This window comes from Hemicordylus capensis, chromosome 4 (assembly GCF_027244095.1).
Source record: "Hemicordylus capensis ecotype Gifberg chromosome 4, rHemCap1.1.pri, whole genome shotgun sequence".
In the NCBI taxonomy this organism is placed as follows: Eukaryota; Metazoa; Chordata; class Lepidosauria; order Squamata; family Cordylidae; genus Hemicordylus; species Hemicordylus capensis.
This window is the reverse complement of record NC_069660.1, coordinates 205,815,612-205,840,523: the sequence shown is the minus strand read 5'-3', so window position 1 is coordinate 205,840,523 and position 24,912 is coordinate 205,815,612. Positions and strand designations below refer to the sequence as shown.

Genomic DNA, 24,912 nt, shown 5'->3' with positions numbered 1-24,912 from the left:
CCCTATTTTACGTTTAACTTGATTTTTATCATTTGCATTTTAGCATGTTGGACCAAATATTTTTATATAACTGTTTATGGGTCTGTTTACCTTTTTTGTGAGCTGCCTTCTGATGTATTGTATCCCAGAGGTAGAAGGAGACATACTATTAAACTCAAATTCAAATAAAGTAATAATTGTGTGTCCGCTGGTTGCTGGCAGGAGTGGGCTGTTCTACGCCTCCTTCTCCCACTTCCAAGCCCCATATAGAGAGAGCAGGGAACTGTTTTGAAATACAGGGCACTATCGGGCTTGCTGGTTGCAACTCAAATTCAAATAAAGTAATAATTGTGTGTCCGCTGGTTGCTGGCAGGAGCAGGCTCCTCTCTGCCTCCTTGGCCCACTTCCCATCCCTATAGAGAGAGCAGGGAATTATTTTGAAGTGCGGGGCGGGCTCTTCTGTGCCTCCTTCGCCCACTTCCAAGCCCCATATAGAGAGAGCTGGGAACTGCTTTGAATTGCGGAGCTCTATCGGGTTTGTTGGAGAACGAAGAGAGAGCAGGGAGCTGCTTTGAAGTGTTTGTCAGAGATTCGCATTGAGTTGTCCCTGCAGTGAGTCGGCCATGTTGATGTGTCCCACAGTGAGTTGGCTGCAGAGAGTTGGCTGCAGAGAGTTGTCCTAGACCCAACTTACCTTGGCAGTAGTGGCAGCAGCTTGAATTTTTCCCTTCAACCTTGGTGATGGTTGGATGGATTATTCTTCCCCTCCGGGGCCTCAGGGGTCAGCCCCTTGGCAAGTGCCTGAGCTGGCTGACCCCTGATTTTTCACTGGTGACTACTGAACAGCGTCTGCCCCTTGTCCCACTGATTTAGCGATACAAGAGATTTTTTAAAAAACTCTTTTGTAACAATCTGCTCCAGAATTGTGTTGATCTGGTATAATTTACAAATATCTTATCATTACCTTCCATGTCAGCAAAGAAATGGTACAAAATATTTTGTACTGCTACAAAATAGCAGTTAGTGGGTCCTTGAAATAATCTAGCAATGGGCAGCCATTAACTACAAACAGTTGAAATTATTTTGAATATAGTTGAATAGTTACAAGTATTTTATAAAAAATAGATCTAACTACCTACTTAATATTACTGACAAACTACTTTTGTCAGTAGTTATTTCAGCTATTAACAATAATTCCTTTTGCTTATTAGGGAAAAAAACATTCAAATAATTTGTTCTTCATTATCATACTGAAAATTTAAAAACTAACAGAAATACAAAATCAGTCACTAAAAAGAATATAAGCATTCCCCCAATTGCTCACATAGGTTATTTGGGAAATGTCAGTCTGTAAAGTCTCTAAGCACCAATCAATTGTTTTGGGTTTTTTTTAACCTATTTAATAGGAGAGAATTAATTTTCAATCACGGGGGGAGGGGATGCAAAGAGGAGGAAAGAAGCTGAACTACTTAATCATTTCCAAGTAATCACAAAACTAGTTCCAGTAGCTAGCATCCTGACAAAATTTAGTAGAAGTCCTGTTGAAATCTAGTAGCCCTTAGTAACTCCTAAGTAGTACTACTGAGTAATTTATTCAAGAGTAAAATATACTAGTAAATTAGTAGTTGAAACTACTTGTTAGGTGTAGTTTTAGTTTAAACTACTTGTAGAGTGGCCACCAGCACTACCTCCATTGTGAAAACTGATTATACTCCCCACTTCCATCTTTTCACCGGTTTTTGATCCATAAGAGAGCATTCCCACTTATGGCATGATCACTTTGCTTTCTGTTGAGGAATCTTTGGCAAGCAACCTTGTTTGCTATGGTTTCTAATTGGCAAGCATGTGAAATCCTAATGATACGATATAATCAGTGCAAATATTCTGAAGTGTCCCAACAATATGAGGAGTGCTTGCCAGCTGCTTTTGGGCCTGTGTGAACATGCAGTGGAGAAATATAGATGGTATGTTTGTCATCTGGAGTGATGACAAAGACTTTTTGATCTCTATTTTACAATGGTTTAATCTCAGAAACCCTAGCATTATGTTTGATGTATACTGATGATACGGCTCTTAATAATTTGCATACTGTATTATAATCTGAGAATACAGGAAAGTTGCTCAGCCTACAACCTAATGATATCTACGGCACCACCCCCTTCAATAACTTTGAAAGTGGCATGGGAAATGTGGGCTGAATAATTAATTGTAAAGTGGTGCGTGATATGGCAATCTAACAACCACTTCGGCACAGATATACACAACTCTCATTCTCAACACTCTGCATTGAGAATGTGAATCCCTGCTACCCTATCAAATTGCCTTTCAATTTACCCCCATCAAATTACCATTGGCCATTCACAGGTAATTTATGCATAATCCCCCCCCCCCAAAAAAACCCTGCTTCATTAAGGGGATGTAAATTAAGAGCCAAATTTGATTATCACTCACCTTGGCTTTTAAGATGGTGTGACAGTAACTCAAGAAATCTCCTTTGGAGCTGTAAACTAAAAGACAATGCATATTGATCCTGCATATGCCATTTCCTCGTGCACTGTTCTCTCCCTGTAAATCAGGGCAAAGAGCATAAGCCACTCTAGCAGCCATTGTGATGGACAGCCTTAATACTCACTACTAGCCTTGCTGAAGTGAAGCCCAGTCTAGACAAATAATCTATGATATGGTAAGATTGTTCCTGGACTATACCACTCCAAACTGCAGGTAGGCAGTGGATATTTGAATGCTTTCAATTTAAAAAAAATCATAGATAAAAGACGACTAGGTGAGAATACTGGCAAGAAGGTCTGGGTGCTAGTCTATTATGTTCTGTATTCTTTATGAAAAAGAGTAAATATCTCTAGATACATTAGATGGAAGCTACTTATCTACAATGGAGAAGCACAAAGTTTCTGTAAATGAGATTTATATAGAGCTAAATCAACCTTTTGTCCCACTTGTTTTTTTACTCTTTTATGAAACACACAAACTAGTAGCAACTGAGGATGGCAGACTTGAGAGTTATGAAAGGAATTTTCATTAGATTATGTCATGGGGTGAACAGTTTGTAACAGTTCTCGTTCTGACATATAAAGCAATTAAGTGCCACCTGTTATTGCTGGCTCTCAAATTAGTTTGGCATCCCAAACCTAGTCACATTTATTTGGATGCATCTCATTGATTTCAGTGGATCTTCCGCCCAAATTGGTGAACTGAAGCCTCAGTGAGCAAAAAGCATGCAGTCAAATAAATTAAACTAGCTGGGCTGGGCGCAGAGCATCTACACCTCTAGTTCTCCCCCCACCGCCTGCTCCCTGCCGTTTTCTTCCCTGCCCTTCCACGATCACCATTTTCTTGCCCCACCCACCTGCTGCCACCCCCCCCCCCCCCGGTTTTGTTTCCTGCCTCTCCCGCAAGCCTGTCCGCCAGTGCTGCCGCTTTCCTCTCCCCCTGCCAGCAGTGAGAGCTGCCACACATGGGATTAGCAACAGGTACGCCTTAGAGAAATATGTAGAGAGATGTGAACATGCAACCTCAGTACTTGAGTATGTTGCATAAATGTTTTGCTTGGTACACTGCTGCTCAAATACAACTGACATATATTTGCTGATAAGTTAGTTATACTTATAATTTGAACTGCCCAGAGACATAAGTTTTGGGTGGTATATAAATATGTTAAATAAATAAATAGTTTTGGAAATACCTCCCTTTAGAAAAGAATAAAAATGGACACTCTGAGCATCTTTTTATATTTCTGCTAATAAACATAGCCATATAAATCATGCTGTTGAGGATTCTTTCACCTTCATATCCACCAGCTAGTTGTGGTTTTCCCCTCAAAATTCAGCAGCTGAGCACCTTAGAACTGGCACAGAGTATGGCTGTATTTGCATGTAACGTGAAACCTGGGGAGGACCAGAGGCTCTGTAAGCTTCAGTCCTCCATCTGACTGCACTCTCATGAGTTGAGCCAACCAATTAAAGGGCCCCCCGCTCATGTGGGGCCCCGTTCTCTCTGGTTAAAAATAGAAACTTTATACAGCAACCCTCTCTTCTACAGGCAGTCCATTCATGCTCCCAAAGGAGAATCTGCCACTCTATGTGTGCGGATGGTCCCAGGTGGACAGACTAGAGAAACGCTGGGACAGGGAATAGATTTTCACTCTTTCAAATTTCCCAGATTCATACGCAGATCAGCCGCCACGGGGAACTGTGAGAGAGGGGAGCCTCGATTATCAGTGACCCCAGGAAAGTAGGGTCGCTGTTCCAGGCAAAAATAAAGATGGATATGTTCCAATGGGTGCCCAGACTGCCAGAGGGGCTGCTTGAACTGCTTTATCGTGGCAGTCGGCAGGACAGGGAGAGGTTTTGCCAGAGTACCCGTCAGACAATTCAGTACAATATCAGACAATATAGTCATAGTATATTATGCCCTATAGCTTGAATTAATTATGTTCAAAGGTCTCTGTTGTTTAAAGAAGCCTCATTCACTCAGTCCTCTCTATCCCAGAACAAGCTACAGAAGTTAGTGCAGCCAGGTAGGTAGAAGACTCATCAGTTACCTTAATTACATTAATTGACTTGCCTCTATAAGTTTTTAATGTATAGCAAAATCCTCACTCCGTTAATAATGTTCTTTATTTCCCCAGACTAGTTGTTCTAGTGTTGCTCCTGCACATGAACCTACTGTACATAAAACATGTTGCATTTAAAATACCTCTGCACAATTGTGACTCCCTTGCCATGTTTTGTGGCTTGCTAGGTGATTGAGGGCCACCCTGCTCCCTTGTTTTTGTATTCCCAAGCAGTCAGCAAAAGCAAGAGGTCTCTCATGCCCCTGTTGGGCTGCCATACAAGACAGGTGTTTGCTTTGGCAGATAGCAAGTTGCAGGCCTGTTAAAGTTTAAAGCAACAATTTTTAGAGCAAGTCACTCGCATATTGTTGCGAACAAAGACACATTTTATTCAGAGTATCCAGAAGGAGTGAAATGTCTCCCTTCCTGTTTTTATTTTTTGTATGTTCCCATTAACAATGATTTTATCTGTTAAGCTGTAACTATGATTTTCATCTGTTCATGCTCTTAAAATGGCACCCTTGCAAATAAATCCTCAAGAGCTCGTAGGCCTCACATTTTTTTTTCCAGTGGCTCCTCTGCCCAATTATACCTGTGCTAATCATTTGTACAGCATCAAAAGCCTCCCAATGACCAATGTTTTCTTGTGGGTGATTCTTGAGAATTACAGGCAGCAAATGAGAAGCTGTACAAGGCTGTATATGAAGCTGTCGTCTTGGGTCAACAGAGAGCACTGGGCATTGCTGCCATGTGGTGGTATTGATGACTATCAGAGGTGCCAGCCAGCATTTCATCCTGCTGGCCAGTTGCCAGAACAGGAAGATGTAAATGTTGCTACTTTTGATTCCTCTTCATTTTTAAAAAAGAGATGGTATTCTTCAGTTGAGGACATGCTGACATTACTGAAACTCTGTTCTACTAACAAGCATTATAAAAAATAAATAAATCTCCAAGCTAATAGTTAAGTAAGAATTGTGAGATCAATGCTTGTGAAAAGAGGCTTGTGAAAAGGGGTGGTAAATGTTAAGTGTGGGTATGGTTTGGCATCCATACACCTTTTTTTACTCTAAAAACTAGACCCCACCCTTGGCCTTATCCATAAATGGGGCAAACTCAAGTAAACGGTCATGCTTAGTTAGTTTGACTCTAAATAGCTTAAAGATTTAATGTATATAGTACTAAGTACTGGAGGAGAATAGATGTATAGTTCAACTGAAGGTATAAATAGAAAAAGTGTCTAAGCGTATAAAGCATTTGTTTGCCCAGCAGGTCACATTGCTTCCCTCATCGGATGCCAGCTAAAAGAAATGTTCTATAGAAATTCTTTGTTTAAAATATAGGTTAAAATAAGCCCCGTTCCTCGGTGCTTTATAGCTCCTGAGTGCAGCATATAAATATGAATATGGTCAGCTTTTCAATAGAGAGCTTGTTAAAAGCAACATGGTTAACGTTGTGGAATCACCTTTGTTCAGATTTTGGCAACATATCACAGTGAGTAATATCAGCCTTTATCTCAGATCACCTGATATACATTTCACTGTTTATTACGAGATCTAGAAACACTTCAAAGAAACAGAAAGGATGCATAAGAGTGTCTGCTTATCTGCAGACAGCAGGGATATTCCTGTGCTTGTTTTTAAAATGATGAGGCTCGTGTTAGCAGTTACATGTTTCCTTAATAAAATCAAGGACCAAAAAAAAAAAAGTGTAGGGATATATAAACAGAGAACCACTTGTGCTTTGTTTGTGTTTTTTAAAAGCAAACTGAACAAATAGAATATAAACTCGTCATTGTATAATTCTACAAAGGAAGAAGCTGGAGTCAATGCCAAGAAATAGAGCACTATTGTAACAATATTCAGCTTTTGTAGAATAAGCTATCATAATATTAATCACATGGAAGTGGCTAATAAACAGGGTTAATTAAATGGTTCATCCCCATAACAAATACAATTTCTATTCTGTAGGCCCAGCTGTCCAGGAATGCTATAATATATCATGCTATAAATACTATAGTATCTCAAGCAATAGCTTAAGAGGAAGATCAGTCAGATAGAAGCAGTGATCAGGGGTGTAGCTATTATTGAGCGGATGGGTACAAAGAACCTGGGGGCCCCAGCTCCTGAGGCCCCTTAGCTCCACCCGTCCCTATTTCCTTTCACTCTGAGGGGCCGCCAGAGAAAGGGGTGAACACAGGCCCCCTCTCCCCCAGCTATGCTCCTGGCAGTGATGTCTACAGCAGTGATAGCTGGCTGGTAGTCCAACTAACCTGAGGGAGTGCTGGCCAGCTGGTCGGGAGCGGCCTTTGCTGGCCAATACCACTGGCAGGCTTCAACATACAGCCTTCTAGAGTCAGCATTAGTCAGTCTACTTTGCATGCTGAATGGGAAACCTGTTAATAGAGGATATGCAAATGATTCACACATCCTCTTTCCACACTTCCAGGTGTACTCACAAACCTTTCCAATGAGGAGATCTGTGAGCTGCATTTGCTTAGGGAGCATATGCACCTCTCCTACAATCACCAAAAGTCCCCCTTCACCCAGTAAGTATCCAGAAGTATGGTTAAGAGGTGTGAGCTGCCTACACATATTTTACTGATGTTTCCCTGTAATGCATGAAGCAGCGGTCAGAGCGGCTTCCTCTAAATTACCTTTTAAATTATTTCTACCTTGGAAAGAGGTAGAAATTGAAAAATAAGGTAAGATTGAAAAACAAGACTCTTTAATCCATAGATTAAAAGCAAGTATGGAACACTGATGTTCCTCAAACCAACCATTGTCTGAATTAACTAGGTCAGCTCGCAGTGTATCAGCATGATATTATGTCATCTGTTGCAATGCCTGAAGCATTGCAGGTTTAATTAGTGCAGCACTCTGAAATTCCAAGAAAGATTATGCAAATGTTGATTCTTGCTGAGATTATCATTACACAGCCCTTTTGTCTAAAGTTGTAATACTTAATGAGCACAACTCATTCCTGTGTAACTCCACAGAAAAACTGGACATATTGTGCCAGAAAAGCATTTTATCTTCGTGATCTTAACTGTCCGATCTCTAATGAAGGTGTGCACAGAGTGAAGGAGAGGAAACAAGCCAAGGTGTTATGTTTTAAATTAGTTGATTAAAATGACAATTGCAGAGATGGGAATTCTCGGACCCTCAGGCTTGTCTGCAGTTTCAGGCCGCAGACTCCTAGCATCAACCCTACAGCTGCTTCATTGTATTTCTTTCTTTATTAAATGTAGGGATGTGCACAAAACTGGAAAACCCAGTTTGTCTCCAGTCGATCCATACTCGAGCCTAATGGGGTCCAGTGAGGTTTGCTGCACACTTGAACCGGTTCCAGTTCGGTTTGAAATGAGCCCGGTTTGGGTGGGTTCAAAGTTGTAATGGTAAAAGGGAAAGGGGACCGGGGGGGGGGTTGGTTAAACATAGCTGGGGTGGGAGGAAGTCAAATTTACCTTTAAAATGCTATTGGCTGCAGCAATGACTTTGGTAGCCACAAGAATGGGCAGGGGTGGCTTTTTCTCCATCCCCACCGGAGCAGGCAGGCCCAGTTTGGGTCCAATTCGAACCTCTGTGCATGTATGGAGGTCAATAAAATGATCTGCACTCATGCACAGAGGCCATTTGCGTGACTATGCAATTGTGTCATCACGCAGTTGGCCTCTGCACATTTTATTGACCTCCACACATGCTCAGAGGCCCAAACTAGACCTGAACCGGGCCTGCCTATTCCAGAGGGGGTGTGTGTGGTGGTGGTGGGGGACACTGCAGTCACCCTTGTGGCCGCCACCAAGCTGCAGCCACCGGCACCTTTAAGGTAAATTTTGACTCCCCTCCCACCTCAACTATGTTTAACAAAGCTCCCTGGCCTCCCCCTTAACTGGTAGAGGGAAATCCTTGCTGGATTCCCCTTTACCAGTGAGTTTCGAGCCAGCTCAAGCAGAACCGGACCCAGTTTGGTTCAAATTTGGGCCGAACCAGACCTGGTTCAACTTGACCCAAACCCCTTCAAGCTGAATGGCTCAGAGTCGAGCCAGCTCACACACCTCTAATTACATGTATATCCCACTCTTTCTGCAAGCACCTTAGAATGGTGTACATGGTTATATTATTATTTCTTGTTTACACAGTCAGACAGGTGTTATTGACTGGTTTGTTTTATCCAGACATCGAGTCCTTCCCAAGGACCTGGGATGCCAGAATTTTATTGTCAGTTGTTATAGATATTGTCGCAGAATATAGGCTGTTCCCAGTAAAGCTGCTTTTTGTAACTGGCTGATGGTGATTTCTGTGGCCCCTATGGTGTTGAGGTGCTCTTCAAGGTCTTTTGGAACTGCACCCAGGGCACCAATTACCACTGGGATTATTTTGGTCTTTTTCTGCCACAGCCTGCCTGCAGCCACAGCTGACTCCAGTGGATCGCATTGTCACTCTCGTTGAGGGTTCTTGGCATCTGCCTGGTCCTCTTCTCTGCCTGTTCTTCTACACACACACACACACACACACACCCCAGCTAATGGGACTCTTGGGGCAGGCGCTTGTCCACACAAGCATATTAACAAATTAAATTAAATGAATAGACCTCTCATAGCACGCAAAATCTGCTGCTTGAGGCAGCTGCCTAACTCTGCCTTATGTCCAATCCTGGATTCCTAAATCTGACATGGATAGTAGTGCAGCATTTTTTTGGTCAGGCCATGATGCACACAGAGCCATTGGCGTAAGCAGGAATGCCTTCCTTAGAAAAAGCTTGCTTGTGATTATGTTCGCACAGCAGACATCAAGAGGAGTTTAGTTTGGTAAGTGAGCAAACGGGAGATGTGGGGCAAGAAACATGGATGGGCAGGACTGACCTTATCAGATCTCAGAATATTTTTAAAACATCTTGCAGAAAAACATCTGTATGGGTCATATTCACAGGTTATTCTTGCTTTATTTTTCTTGGAACGCTGATCTAGTTGAAAATCCAGTTAAGGAAACTTTGTTTAATCTTCCCTCCATCCCCATGAAAATATTTCTAACTGATAGCAAAAGCTATCATTTGTGAAACTGAGAGACTGGAAATGATAGACTCTGAATCCAGCTTGGCATACTGTATATGTTCTTATGTATTTTATTTCATTTTTTAAATCACCTGCCCTACCTCTAGGGGTCAATCCAGAGTCCAAGCAGACAAATATGCACATTTTCTCTATGAGATTGTGTATTCGGGTACATTGCTACATGGAGAACCTTGGCTGTGGGTTGGCCACATACAGGGGGACAGCTCTGCGATGATCATGGCTGCTCTGTTTCATGTTTCTGTGACTCAGGAATGGCTACAAGTGTCCCTGCAAAAGCAATCAGTTCACACCAAAACTTATCTGGGTGGTCACACACATACGGTTTTGTGGAGAAAACAAGCGCCAGCTTGTATGAATCTATATTTTTCTGGAAGCAACCACCTGAATCAGATATGGCCAAGTACACTGTGATACACCCCCTTCCCAGCCCACAGATTCCCATGGCCATAGTCTTGTCTCTTAAGCCTGGGCCAAAAATTTGCCCCAGGCTGAAAAGAGCACTGTAATCCTCTCATGCCTGCACCCACTGCTTTCCTGGTTCCCAAAGCCTTCAGACTCCCTACTTGGGCAACTCTAGCATTGCTATTGTTCACTACTCACCTTCATTCCTGGAAATAATGAATACTCACCCTGGACCAGCAACTAATTGCAAGGCTGCACCCAGGATGTTATCAGTTACATGCCTCTGAAACCGGATAGCAAATTGCCACTGATAAAATTGCTACACCCTGGGGAACATGGAGAAAACATGTTTAAGTGCCATTTGAACCACCCACACAGTGAACATGTATTCTGGCGACAATGATATTATTGTTGCCAGCTCCCTACCAAATGTTATTTTTCCTACGGAAATGCATGTTTCTAACTAAAAGTCCTGAACAAAAGAGCCCCAGATGGCAAACACACTAAGTGTGAAGGCCAAGCCACCAGGGGTGGGCGAGGGGAAGAATCTGATTTTCAGTAAGCACCTCTGGTTCCAATTTAAGTCATTGGGAAATTCTAGGTGTTTAACCAATTTTTAAAAAATTAAATCACTGTGTTATCTAGCAAACAACAGCTTGTATACTTGGACCCCAGAGGAATTTGTTTTTTCTCTGAAGCATAAATTCAAAATACTCTGTAATTTATGGCCTCAGATGACAGAGTAAATGCACCAACAAGAAAACAGGATCCTAACCTTTAACAACTCTCATTGCTTTGGAAGCTAACAGGAGATCAATTCTCACTCAGAATGGACTGTTTCACACATGCATGTTCATCTATTGTTGACAATGCAATACAATGCAATGCATTGACAATGCAATGACTTATATGTGTAAATGAAGTAATGAAAAATTAAACTTCATGCTTGGACGTGTGAACCAGTCCTAAATGGCCTTTCCTTCCTTCCTTCCTTCCTTCCTTCCTTCCTTTCTTTCACTATCATTTGTCCTAAGACCTCAAGGTAAACAACAAGATAAGCATAATCATAAAATTTCAGTAAAAGCAACCTGATAATAAAACACAACTACATCCTAAAAGATAAAGACTGGGAGCCACTCATTGGTCAAAGGCCTGGATAAAAAGAGCAGTTTTTATCAATCAATCAATCAGTCTTCATTATGGTCCAAGGCCAGCATAAAATAGAACAATAGAACATGATTTGAAAACAAATTATGGAACCATAAACCCATATTACTTTAAAATTACTACTCTGATAGTATTAAGCTGTGTTATAATACTATAAAGTAGGGATGTGCAAAATGGCTCGATGTTGAACAGGTTCAGTTTGATGGTCCGGGGTTGAACCAAATCACCCACTGTTTGGTCCGACCCCAGACCAAACACCCCTCGACTGTCTGGGGGTTCACGAATGTTTTATTTTATTATTATTATTTAAAAAATTAAGACAATTACCCCCTCTGGGGGAGTTGTTAGAGGTAGTGGGTGGGGTCCACAGAGGTTTCCCCTCCCCCCTGCTGGCCTCAATGCAGCCCGAACCGGTCCGTTTGGCCCACTCTTCAGCCCATTTGGGCCTTCCCCATCGGTGCAAAGGCCATTTTGGAAGCCACCGTGCCTGCACAATTGTCCTCTGAGAGGCCTGGCATGAATGGACTGAAGAGCCAGCCAAACGGGTTGAAGAGCCAGCCGAACGGGCTGAAGAGCTGGCCGAATGGGCTGGTTTGGCCTGCATTGAGGCTGGTGGAGGGAAAGGGAACCTCCGCTGACCCCCACTTGCTGCCTCCAACAACTCCCCCGGAGGTGGTAATCGAACTGAACCAGGCCAGCCGGTTCCGTGCACATCCCTACTATAAAGCTGCTACCCTTAGAAAAGAAGGTAACTATGAGATTATTAAACAGCTATTTTAATAATCATTATAAACAGCATAATTTATTTTAATAATTATGAGCAAATTGATACTATGGTACTGTTTTGTAATACTATAAAACTACTACACCTTAAAGGGGGGGCCTGTAAAATCATTAAGGTTATAGCTATAATTGTAAGCATCTATATTTAAAAAGATAAGGTCATAGAGTATATAAAATATGTATAAAGTGAAATAAAGAAATGGAGAAAGATGTAAAATGAAGTGGCTAAAACAAGATATGTAAAATAGATTAGCTAACTGGGAGAACTGAGTGGGCAAGTAAAATAGTCAGTAGTTAAAAGCTATACAGGGCTGATACATGATTATGGACTGGCAGTCAGGGCCTGGTGGATCTTACACACTGCCACGCACAGACACAGCATGGCACTTGGAGGACCGCTCTTAGAAATTTGGACTGGACTCGTTCTTGTGAGGCAAAATTGGAAGAAGGGGGCCATGGGTGGGCACCATAGAGTAGCTGCGTCAACGGCTTGGCCTCAAATAATTTGAGCTCTGCGGGTATGTATTGGCCACCTCTAGTCCATTAAAATTTCAGAATGGTGGTTGAGCTCCTCTGCACAGTGAGGGCAATGTGATCACAGTGGGCTTTTCTTGAGCCAGAGGCATGGAGGACCACCCCAGGTATTTGAAACATGTGACCTGGTCAACCCTGCAGCCATCAATACTCCAGAAGAGGATCTTGGGTCTTCTAATGAAGGCCATAACTTTAGTTTTTTGGTAATTGATTTCAAGTTGTTTGCTCTTGCAGTACTGAGCTAGAGCTGCCAATGCCCTTCTGAGGCCTATCGGGGTCCTCGAAAGGATTGCAGCATTGTCAGCATAGAGCAGGGTGTAATGCTTCTTTCGGCCAGCTTGGGGGGATGGAAATCTGGGTTACTAAAGTGGCTCACCATGTCATTTATGTAGAAATTGAAAAGAAGCGGGGCTAGGATGCACCCTTGTTTGACTCCCTTCTGTGTCGGGACAGGGTTCGTAAGGTGTCCTTGAGGGCTACACTTACCTTGAGAGTCGTGTCTGTGTGGAAGCTGCAGATTAGATGGAGTTTCTAACCCATGGGGTACAGGGTTCTGTTGTTTCAGAGGTATTCTGTGTGTGGATTCTATGATAGCTAATTTTGGGTTAGAAACCCATGGGGGTGGTTGGCACCCTATGTGCACTACACCATCACTCGTCTGGGCCACCGCAGCACCCCCCAAGTGCACTTATGGGGCTGCTGACACCTCAATGCTTCTCTATGGGGAAAAACCTTAAAGACGCGTAAACTTTAACAATTCCCCAAAAATCAGCCCTCTGCCCAAATCCTTTGAAAAAAATTCAGGTAGCTTCCTTGACCCTACCTGGCACTACCACCAACCCCACACTGCTCTAGGCCACCCCTTTGCCCCCCGCGTGAAGCTATCCATTTGCTGACACCTCAATGCTTCTCTATGGGGGAAAACCTTACAGACGCATAAACTTCAACAATTCCCCAAAAATCTGCCCTCTGCCCAATCACTCTGAAATTGGGGTGGTAGCCTCCACCCATTAGGCACTACCACCCCACCCCACTCTTTTTGCCCAGATCCCACTCTATGTCCCTGAACTGCTCCAAAGACACTAAAACTTCAAAAATTCCCCCAAAATAAGCCCTTTGCCCAATTCCCCTGAAATTTGGGTGGTAGCCTCCAACCATTGGGCACTACCACCCCACCCCACTATTTTGCCCCTGGCACCCATTTTTCCTTCCCAAATCGATTCAGATTCAGATTCGGATTTAATCCGAATCCGAACCGAATCAGGGGTGATTCAGGTGGCCCAGATTTAGGCACAGAACAGATCGGGGGTGATTCGGTTTGGGTCCCGAACCGAATCACCGAAAACCCGAATTGCACACCCCTAATCCAGAGTTGATCAGTTCCATACAAAGTCTGTTGTAAATGAAAAAGTGTAGAGACAGTGGTTAAACACAGTGGATGACATGTCCTGCAGCATATCATGGGTGGCTCCTAAGAAAGCTTCAGCAGTCTTGTGCAAAAGCACCAATACTTACAGTAGTGCACCCTGCACTTTGTACAGTATTTCCAATATTAGTAGCACTCCTGAAGTGTAGGTGCACTAGTCAAGACTATGCTCATGGTCATGGCTGATGGTGCTTCTTTAGGAACCTGTAGCAATCTGGCAGCACAAAACCACCCACATTATGCTGGGGAGTATGTGGACTAGTCAGCTTCATTGGCAGTGGGACTTGAATCCAGGTCTCTCACCTGGATATAGTATAGTAACTCAATGATTGAAAACAGATGGTCAGGAACAATATGGTAGCCATTTCAAAGCTTATATCACTGCATCTGTAACTCTGTGGGAAGGTAATCACCTGTAGGCTCCAACCACAAATAACTCCAGTGTTTGATGCTGCCCATCCAACCCAATCAAGTTGCAGCGGTTTTTCCTCACCTAGTCTTTGATAAAGCATAAGGTTGGTTCTCCCCTGGTGAACAGTTTTGGTCTCAGCAGGTTGTCCTTTTAGGGGCTGGGCAGGAATTTTTGGCTCCTCACCAAAATGGGCAATGATGTGGGGTGGTTTTTGTATGTCACATACTATTCTCTGTTAGCTAGGCTCCTTGGTCACAATGATAGGTGCAGTGCAGTAGGGACGTGCACAAATCGTGATTCGAACAGCGATTTTCAGAACATCCCCTGCCCCTTTAAAAGGGAGGAGAGCAGGTCCATACCTGCTTCTCCACCACATGCTGCCACTTCCTGTTTCAGTGGTGCTACCCCCAAATATCATCACGTGCCAGCAGCGCTTCCCCCAAATGCCCTTGTGTGATGCCAGCATACACATGGCCTCCAGAACCATGCTGACCACACAAATGGCAGCCATGCATGTGCAGAGGCCATGTGTGTGCCAGTGTCATGCAAGGGCAGCTGGGCAAAGTGCCGCCAGTGCACAATTATAGCTGGGGGGGAGCGCCACTGAAACAGGAAGTGGCGGCAAGCAGCAGAGAAGCAGGTATGGACATGCTCTCCTCGTTTTTAATGGTGTGGGGAGGTGCTGCAAATCACTGTTCGAACAGCAATTTGTGCACAACTGTACAGCACAGGTTGGAGGGTGGTTAGGCAGAGATTACTGTGGAAGGTCCTAAGGCATGTGGTGTTGTATGAAGGGTACTCCCAGCCATTCCCTAGAAGCTTCATGACTCAGGGCAATTGGCCTGGTGCTTCTCTTGGCATTGGGGCATCGTCAAGTGCAAAGACTGCACAGCTTGAAGGGAGTGATGCTTCTTGCTGACCTTATATGGCTCAGCTAAGAAGAGCAGTGCTCAGCCTTAGAGCATGGGGCTTTCGAGCTCCCGTATAATCGCCCATCAAAACTTAGGAAACAGGATGGCATCTTAGCTCAGAAGCCAAGTGCTCTCTACCTGCATTGTAACTGGATGGAGTGCCCATTTCCATCCTAGTCCTGACTGGCTTTGTTGTGGACTTTAACCTCCAAGGAATTTTTTCTCCTTTCTTTATTGATGTGGGGACAAATCATGCTTCCTTTCCCCCAAATGCCCACAGTGCTGCTACTCCACCCAAGACTGTCATATGGTTGTGACATTGCATAGTTGTGCCAGTGCAGTTTGGCAAACTAATGCTAGTGTAAGGACAGTAACATGTGAGCATATCCAGTTCACATGTTCTTTGATCAATATAGCAATGATCTATTAGAATGGAGTACTTTGTTTCACTACAAGTGTGTTTTCAACTGATGCTTGAGTTAGGCTTTTAAATCTTAAAAGCAATATGTAAGTCATACAATGTTGTGTGAGTTGCATTTCAATGTGTGTTTTATATCTGCATCCTGCTTTTTACACATACACATCCTGAAAGATGGACTGCAAGAAACAGTTTCTTAGCAATTGGTCGCACAGATTTCTACAGAATTTTACCTTCAAGTAAGTGTGCATAGATCACAACCATAAGGATTTTAAATGTAAAAATGCAATGGGTGACAAACTGACTAATGTTGCATGCATGGAAATCCATTTTATGTGTGCAGAGGAGGAAGTTCTATTTCACTGATCTTTCCCTACCACTACTACACTCAGGGTCCCCCCCAATTATGGCCCTAATCCTTAGGGACATATTTTTGGAGGTGGTATCAAGGAAAGCAGAGTGAAAGGAGGACAGGCAAAAAGTATCACTTCCTCTTGTGTGTGTGAAACGTTCTTGCATGTGCAGAAAGTATGCCATCCAGTGAATCTTAATTCAAGCATACATTGGAATTATTTCTAGATGCTTTCTTTGTTTGTTTTGCATCATCATCATCATCATCATCATCATCATCATCATCGATTCCCTGTCCTCCAAATTATGTTGTTGCACAATATCCAGACTATCATAAGGAAAAACAAAAGTTTGACCAGTTTCAGTTGATCAATATCACTGTTTCAAGCACTGAAGAAAGTACAAGCAAATATGACTTAAGCTTTTGTAATTTTTATATAGATGTCTGAGCTCACTTTGATCCATTCTTGAGCTGTACATGCTTGGAACAGGGTGGGACTATTGAAGAAAAATAAGTTAACAACAATAATCATTTATGTTAGCCCAAAGTCTCAAAGAAACGACCACACCAAAGTCTTCTTTACTCATGATAATACTTTATTATCTTACAATCATTAAGAATTCTTACTCGTTTTTGGTGTATTGAATTCATTCAAGCTTTTGTGCAATTTGTTCTTTGTTCCTCTTGATGTTATTTTTGCTTTGATCTGCGACAATGCACCATTCAGTGAAAGAAGATCGGGAGAAATGAAGGCTGGCAAAGCAGTAATAGTTGGGCAGTTGTGACTATTAAAAAAGTGATGATAACATAGTCTCTGACATGTGAAGAAATCCAACCAATACTAACAAAAGAATTATGAGCATGAACTGAATAATGTACATGAGAGGTACAGTGATCAGGGCAATCCTTCCATGAGGCAAGGTGAGGTAGTCACCTCAGGTTTGGGGGGTGCCAGTGGAGTGGCAATATGCTCCCCCTCTTTGGAACAGCTCTCTGGGACCAATCTGCCCCTTGCAAGCTTTGCAAGGAGTGCCTCTCCTCACACTCCTTGCAAAACTTGCAAGAAGCATGAGGAGAGAAGAGGAGGCTGCTGGCAACCTCCCCTCATCCCATGTGACTTTCAAAACTTGCACGGGTTGATTTTGAAAGGGAATTGGCTCCCATTAGGGTCCTGGGACAAGGCAGCATTTGGCTCTTTGCCTTGCCTCAGGAACAACCATACTTTGGGCCACCCATGAGAGTGATGAAGGTATGACCATGTATGTGGTTTGTTCTTCTTAAGCAATAGGATTTGATGTCCCAGGATCTCCCCCTCCAGTAAGAAGATACATCCACTGACACTCTCTAGACTACTACAGGAAACGGAGCCACCAGGTTGAACAGGAAAAAAATGCAATTACAATCAGTTTACTGTATCTCATAAAGAGATGGTATTCCACTGATGGAATTATTTCTGGAATGGTTTGCATGACTAACCCACAGCTGACCAGCCATATTCTTAGCCAGTCCAATGGATGGTCACCCAACGAACTGGAGTATGTAAATGTAAAGACACTTAAGAGCAGTCCTTTTATTCTCCAGTCTAGTTCTGTGGCATCATAGATAGGCCTCCTTCCCCTAATACTGACTTGAAGTCAGAGTCCATGACAGCAGGAATACCATCTGTGACTTTTGTAGTATTCCAGACTGAAGCAGGAAAATGTGCTTCTCTTCAGCATGGTATCTCTACGAGAAATGTGACTATATCTATATGACATATTAATGATGATCCTAAAATCTACATATTGTCCAACTGCTTTGACAACTCTTTATCCCTAGCTGGGTACTAGAAAATGCTCGGTTTTTCTTTTGAACTAGGTAAGCATTCCACCGAGAGCATATCTTCTTAGCAGCTATGGCTAGCTCTGCTAATGAAATTTTCTAAAATGTCATTCCCTTCCCTTAAAGTAGCCTCAGCATCAGCTCACATATGACATTTTGCCTACATGGAGATTATCTCAGTGTAAAAGGAAACATTCTGTGTCGACTGGAAGCAAAGAAGAACAGCGGACAAACACAACTACCCTTCTAGAAATGGCTATTTCTAGAAATAGAAACATAGCCAGGCCCTCAGTATTTAGCCTCTCTGGAAACTTCTCAATTAAGAATGTGATATGGGAGAGTTTTTTTAAAACTCAATTGGAATCCTAACGATTATGTCCTGTCATTTGGGTTTAACATCTACACTACATCAGATGATTTGATAGAATAAAACATATATATAATTGACTTTTTAAGGGGTTCTTTTTTATATGCCTGCAATTACGTTCTGGCCTTTTAAACAAATGTGGTGTTTATTTAACAGTACTGGTAGGTCCTCCTATTGTCATTGCCAGATCTCTATTCATATTCCAATAATGTGAAGAGCAATACAACAAGAAATATTTGGTAAACTTGAACATCATTCAAGTTAAATCCAAAAGCTGTGCATGGATCTGTGTCAACCAGTCTGTGAACTGTTTTGATTTAAATGTACTATGTTTGAGTTTTTAGGTGACATGAATGTTCTGACTGTGGTGATTAATCTATGATTGTTCATTCACACATGCAAGGTTAATTTTAATGTTACGATGAATGGGTAATAGTCATGTGCTCATGTACTTGTCCTTGACTGACATGTCAGTGCAGATGGCAAGAAAGATGGACGTGACAGTCGAGATGAAGCAGGTCAGATATGTGTTCCACTGCACTAAATTATCAATGGTACATGTAAAACAGCCAGTGTACATATATCTTTAATCATTGCTACCCATGGCAGGTGCTAACCAGATTTTACACAGTATTAGCTGGTTTCTGTATTAAATCTATAAAGCATGAATATTAATATAACGTCTAATGACCTTCTACTTACCATAATGTGGTGGGGGATCATATTGTCACAGGTATTTTGAAAACTGTCAGATATTTGTGTTAAAAAGCTTTTTTGAGTGTAAGGCATGTAAGGTTCTAGCATAATTAGAAAATTGCTACCAGAAGCAGCAACGTCAAACTGGGATCAGAAGCGGAAGCATGTGACCAGCTCAAGTGTGCAGAAGAAACTGCAAATAGGGAACACAAACAATCTGAAAATCCTAATTGCTGTGGCTCATTTTCAGTTATTTGCTTCCAAGCATGTTTCTTATTCCCCTTCTATTTAAAAGTGTTTCATTTTTAATAAAATGAAGCAAATTTTTAAAAAATGCTTTTACTGGAAGAATTCGACCACACTGTGCAATTCCTTTTAATAAGAATATACAAACTGCATGATTTGGGAATGGAATTCTCTGTCTTTCCCAGAGAAAAATGGCAATTGTTCTTCATGTACAATTATTTATTCATACAAATATAAAAAATTTGTTGGACAACCATTTATGAACCAAAGAAAGGTGGTCAGGTAAACAAGCGGCTTGTGTTGGTTCAAGGCCAGGCATCTGGCAACCTGTCAAGGCTATAAGAAACACAGGCAACATCAGAGTGGGGGCAAAATGGGCAAAAGCCCTCTCGGTCGTTTGCCCCTCCCTCACTAGATCACTCTGGTAACTTGAAGGAAAGGCACTTTTTACAATATTCAGAATGCTTTCCTTTGAAAAGGGAATGTATTGAGGAGGCTACAAAAAGCTGTTCTAAAAAGCCTTAGAATACATGTAAGGAGTAGGTCACCATGGACACACTTCTGTTTAGGTTTAGAATAGGAGCATTAATGTGAAATACGTCATTATTTTTCTTTCGGAAATCTGATGTGTGGGACAAAGTTCATGCCCCTCCCCCAAGAAATGCACTTTGTTCTCCAGTGCTCCCTAATATATTATTTTCTGTTGTTGCCATTAGAGAAACAGCTTTTTTTCTAGATAAATTTACAATAGGTTCACATTTCTATTTTGCGTCTTTGTCTATCCTACAGAATTCCACCCCATTAGTGCATGAAGAGAGAGGCAAAGAGACTAGATCGACATAATGAAGCAGGTAGAAGTGTCCTGAGGTGGTCAAATGGACTGTATCACCTCAAGCCTCACGTGGGAAGATTACATGGTTGAATGTTCCCTTGTATTGACAACTTCCCACCAGTGATGTGCATGAATTGCAATTCGAACAGTGATATGCAGCACACCTCTTGCACCTTTAAAAGAGAGGAGAGCAGGTCCATACCTGCTTCTCCACTGCTCACCACCACTTCCTGTTTCGGTGGCGCTCCCACCAGATATCTTCATGTGCTGGTGGCACTTCCCTCAGCTGCACTCAGGTGACGCCAGCACACACATGGCCTCCATGTATGCATCCAGGCTTACATCCAACATCAGCTTAATGGAGGCAGGGTAGGGAAACATTCAAGGTGGAAAGACCGTGAAGTGGTAGGTGGGGGAAGGAATGATGAGCCCCCTACTGCTGGTTCTTCCCTGCAAGTGCTGCCCACCCTCACATTAGTGGTACCGATTTAGCTTGGTATCTTTGTGCCTGACATTTAAACTGTCCTAAGTGAGTTTAGTCATCATGTACACATTGTCCATAATTCCAAAGGTGCCATTTGTGTGAACTCAAAAAAGAATGAATCCCAGTTTTCTTTCTCTATATATGAATGTATGACAAATAGTCTTTTTTTTTAAAAAAAGTTTTAAAAATATTTAAACTCCTTGGGTTTCTAGGGGGAAACTCCAAATCAAGGAGTGAGAGCTAGATATCATAAACCTTGCTATTGTCTTGTTTCCATATTAACCTTACATTGTATTTGTTTCCTGCAGCTCTCACTTTTTAACCACTAATTTGGAAAATCTGGGACAATGGCACACATTGTTAGAATTCTGGGACAATGGTACATTTTTGACCAGAAACTCTTGTTTATGTTATTCATTATTCTAGCTATGTCACTTGCTGGGGGCATGTAATTGGAGACTGCTCAGAACAGTCTGAACTCAGAGAACTACAACTATTCTGAGAATGCTAGCAGAAAACTTGTCTATCTGGTATCTCATGTTATTCCCTCACCCTACCCCATTCACTCCTGTTACCGCCCATTTGCTGTAGATTCCAGAGTTCTTATAATGAAATATTTTGGGTGGAAAAAGCTTTTTCCAGTTATTCAAACACTGTGTATTGTGTTTGTTCCTACCACTTTTTTAATGGGGCTGATGATGAAGAGGTTGTTCCCAGGCCTTGTTTAAGACTCTGGGAGGCCTGGGGGCAGAATGCTCATTTGAGTCCCCTGCCCCATTTTTTCTCTTTAGCTGACACATACTGTGCAACATTGCCATAGGAACATAGGAAGCTGACATATAATTAGGGATGTGCGTTTCGTTTTGGATACAAAACGTTTTGTGCACAAAACAGGCCGTTTCGGCTGTTTTGTAGCCAAAACAAAACACCCAATGCTTAAAACAGAAAATTTTGTAGCCAAAACAAAACATCCCTGTTTTGGAAACAAAACGTTTTGTTGTTTCGGCTGTTTTGGAACTCCATTTTGCAATCACAAAAAATCTTTCTCCTTCAGTCTCCATTTTGAGTTTTGACATCTGTTTGAATTTCCGGCCCTTCCAGCCTGCAGATTGGCCAGCAGGGGAGCGCGGGGTCTGTGGTTGGGGAGCGCAGCGCGGGGTCTGGGGTGGCAGCAGGGGAGCGCGGGGCTTTGGGGTTGCAGCAGGGGAGCTCAGGGTCTGGGGTTGCAGCAGTGGAGCATGGGCTTTGGGGTTGCAGCAATTGAATTTAAAATTTTATGTGTGGTGTTTGTTGTTAGTTGTTGTTTCACACTCTTGTGTGTGGATAAATTGCATTTCTGGGGGAGGGGGTGAATGTGCATGACCAAAACATGTTCTTTGCAAAGCTCTGTGGGTGTTGTAGATGTGTGATGTTGATGTTATTTTGGAGGGGGAAGAGTGGGTTGGATGGTAGTGCCCCAATGGGTGCCTGCTACCACCTAGGTTTCAGAGTGATTGGGCAAAGGGCTCAATATTATTTGATTTTTGAAGTGAAGTTTACTCTTTTCCCCCACAGTGAAGAATGGAGGTTTCAGCAGCATTACACATTCCAGAGTTCTTATAATGAAATATTTTGGGTGGAAAAAACTTTTTCCAGTTATGCAAACACTATGTATTGTGTTTGTTTCTATTGCTTTTTTAATGGGGCTTGAAACTGCATCCACTGCATCCTGTGCCCCTGTAATAGCCCCAGATCCTGAAATCTCTTGATCCTGGGGTTATATTTTAACCGCCTTGAATGAAAAGTATCACTCTGATCATTTCAATACTGGACCATACTTTGCATGGGCCCCCCTCTTTTTGTGTGACCCAAGGCAATTGCCCCTTTTGCCTACCCTTAAAAAGGCCCTGGTTGTTTCTGTAATGTTTGTATAGCAGCCGAGGCGATAATGAGCCCATCTCTGAAGAATTCCGTTTAAACATCCTGTCTTTCAAATAGTAATAATTATGCGTAGAGATTATGACCTCAATACTGAGGTTATGGAAAGGACACTGGTGTGGGGGGGAGGGGGGGCAATGATGTGCCTCACAAACCAGTGTAATTCTTCCCATTTATTGAGGTATTTTGTGCCACATACTATTTTTATTTTTATTACTACCTGAATTCATTTTTAGCAAATGTCAAGATATCTGAATGAAAGGCAGTACATCAATATGGAAAATAAAATAAAGAATAAAATAAATGCCAAATATCCACAAAGTAAAAATATTGGAGAAGATCACTACAGCCGTCCCAAAGCTCTTTCCACATCTAATTCTTCATTCACAAAACCATATTTATGTCTGGGATGCCATCCTTTCAACCTGCCACTGAAAATGTTTCTTTAACACCAGCTTGATATGCAGACATCAGCAAGAGATAGTATTGATCACCATGTTTCCAAAAGCTTTACCTGCTGAATTTGCAGATATTCAGAATTTTCTATTATATGCCCAAGAGGTCATTTTTCTGGTCAGCTGACAACCCTAAAGCATTGTTGTGTTCTGGAAAAAAGCAATCAGAGACTACCATCTTATCTTAAAGGATCAGAGTATATTCTTCCTTCCCTCAATTGGATCAGGCTAGTATTCTTCATGGATTGTAAAATTTCTAGGTATCTTTAACCCAAATACTACATTTGGTATGTTCAGTTCTTTCCATAATATTAAAATACAAATCATTATGGCAAAGCAAGACACCATGGCCGACATCCTGAATAACACTGTGTGAGTGCTTCGGACAACAGGAAGCACACAGCCCTAGCTCCCACACTAGTCCCCACACACTTCCAAAGTGCAGGCACTCTTGTGCAAGACTGCAACTATTTGAAGCTCTTCCTGCACTCCAGAAGTACTCGGTTGCAGCAGAAACACAACCCTGGGGGTCAGAGATGTATTTCTGCTGTAACAAAGTGTCTCTGGAGTACCAGAACAGCTCTGAAATAGCTGCACTCTTGTGCAAAAGAGTCCGCACTTTAGAAGTGTGGGGACTAGAATAAGGGTTAGCTTGATTGCTATTGTTTGATGCATGCACAAAGCATTAAGATGCCCGCCAATGTCCATTCTTTACAAGGTTCTACACATTCACTAATAGGACCTGAAGATTTTCTAACAAGAAAAAAAGCATTTCCAGTTTAACATAATGAGCGCTTCTCATTTTTGTGATGCTTTTACTTTTCTTATTGGACGATGTTTTTCTTCCATTTTTAAATACGCAATTTTATGTATTATAATTATGTGTGTCTCTATTTCTGTTGGTCTCCTTGAGATTTTTTATTTAATTTTACTTCATTTTTAGAAAAGGTGACAAGCAGGAAGAAAGAACAAGGGGAAGATTCAAACAAACTGCACTGTCTCAATTCCACAATCAGGAGATAGGGACAGAAAATACCAATTGCTTTCTCAAACTGCATGGGACAATTGTGAAAATTAGAAAAGTGACGTAACTCTCCTTGATCTTACTGAAGCCTTCAACCCATTTGGTTGCTTTCTGACATTGTTCCTCTTGCCACTCCAGAATATCAATCTGTATTGACATACTGATAGAAAATATACCCAGCCGAAGACAACCTTCTGAAAGGGATATTTTTCTCATTTTTTCTATTATCCTAATGGAAGAGCAGATGGCTGGAATTAAGGCGATCATCCCTAGCTGTTCTCACAGTGCAGAAGGTTGGAAGGAGGAAGGCTCCAGCAACAGTCAGAGCAAAACAACTTCACAAAAGAGTGAACCACTCAAGCCAGCATAAACTAAGAGCCACAGCCTAATCCAAAAAAGCTACTGAAAATCAACAGAAACTATCACGGTAATTTTAGTCAGTACTGACTCAAGAACTGCCTTCATAAAAACCAAACAACTTTGCTTCTGTGACTCTTTGTGGGAGAATCTAAAGAAATCCAGCACTTCCATTGTCAAAGAACTAATGTTGTTCAAGATGGCTATCAGTAACTCCTTTGAACCAGTTTGGCCTGTTGCTACAGTTCTATTATTCTGAGCGGGTTCAGATGACAAAGTAGGAAGGAGAAGGACCTGCTAGTGTGGGGAGTGCACTTTCTGGTAAGGCGTGTCATGTGAAGCCACCAAATACAATTGCCAAGATTCTCCATGCGACATTTTACTGAGATTCTCTGCCTGACTTCCAGGTCTTGGCAACGAACGTTGGTAAAATATTGGGCAGAGACTCTCAGTAACTGGAATTAGGTGACTTCACATAATGGCTTCACATCTGATAGGAATCTGCACTCTTGCACTTGCTGGTTCCTCTCCTTCCTACTTGTTAAGTCTGAACCTGCCCATAGGGTGATAGTGGCCCTACTTTACTAAGGGCAACTTTCCTAATCAATTTACTGTATTTACCCAGATCTAAGATGACTCTGACAACTCCCCTAAAAAATAAGGTTATATCTGTATCTATCCAAAAGAC

General features: G+C 42.1%; 1 long non-coding RNA gene across 2 annotated transcripts in view; it reads left to right on the top strand.

Annotated features, from left to right (window-relative positions):
- Positions 1 to 24,912, top strand: part of LOC128325415 (uncharacterized) — a 60,091-nt gene that overhangs the window by 7,950 nt on the left and 27,229 nt on the right. Inside the window, exon 1 of one of the 2 annotated variants that reach the window (XR_008307436.1) lies at positions 24,146 to 24,294. The exons of the other annotated variant lie outside the window; for it this stretch is intronic. This is a non-coding gene — a long non-coding RNA (uncharacterized LOC128325415). Of the gene's footprint in view, positions 1 to 24,145; positions 24,295 to 24,912 lie in introns of those variants that run through there. 2 annotated transcript variants of the gene reach the window in all.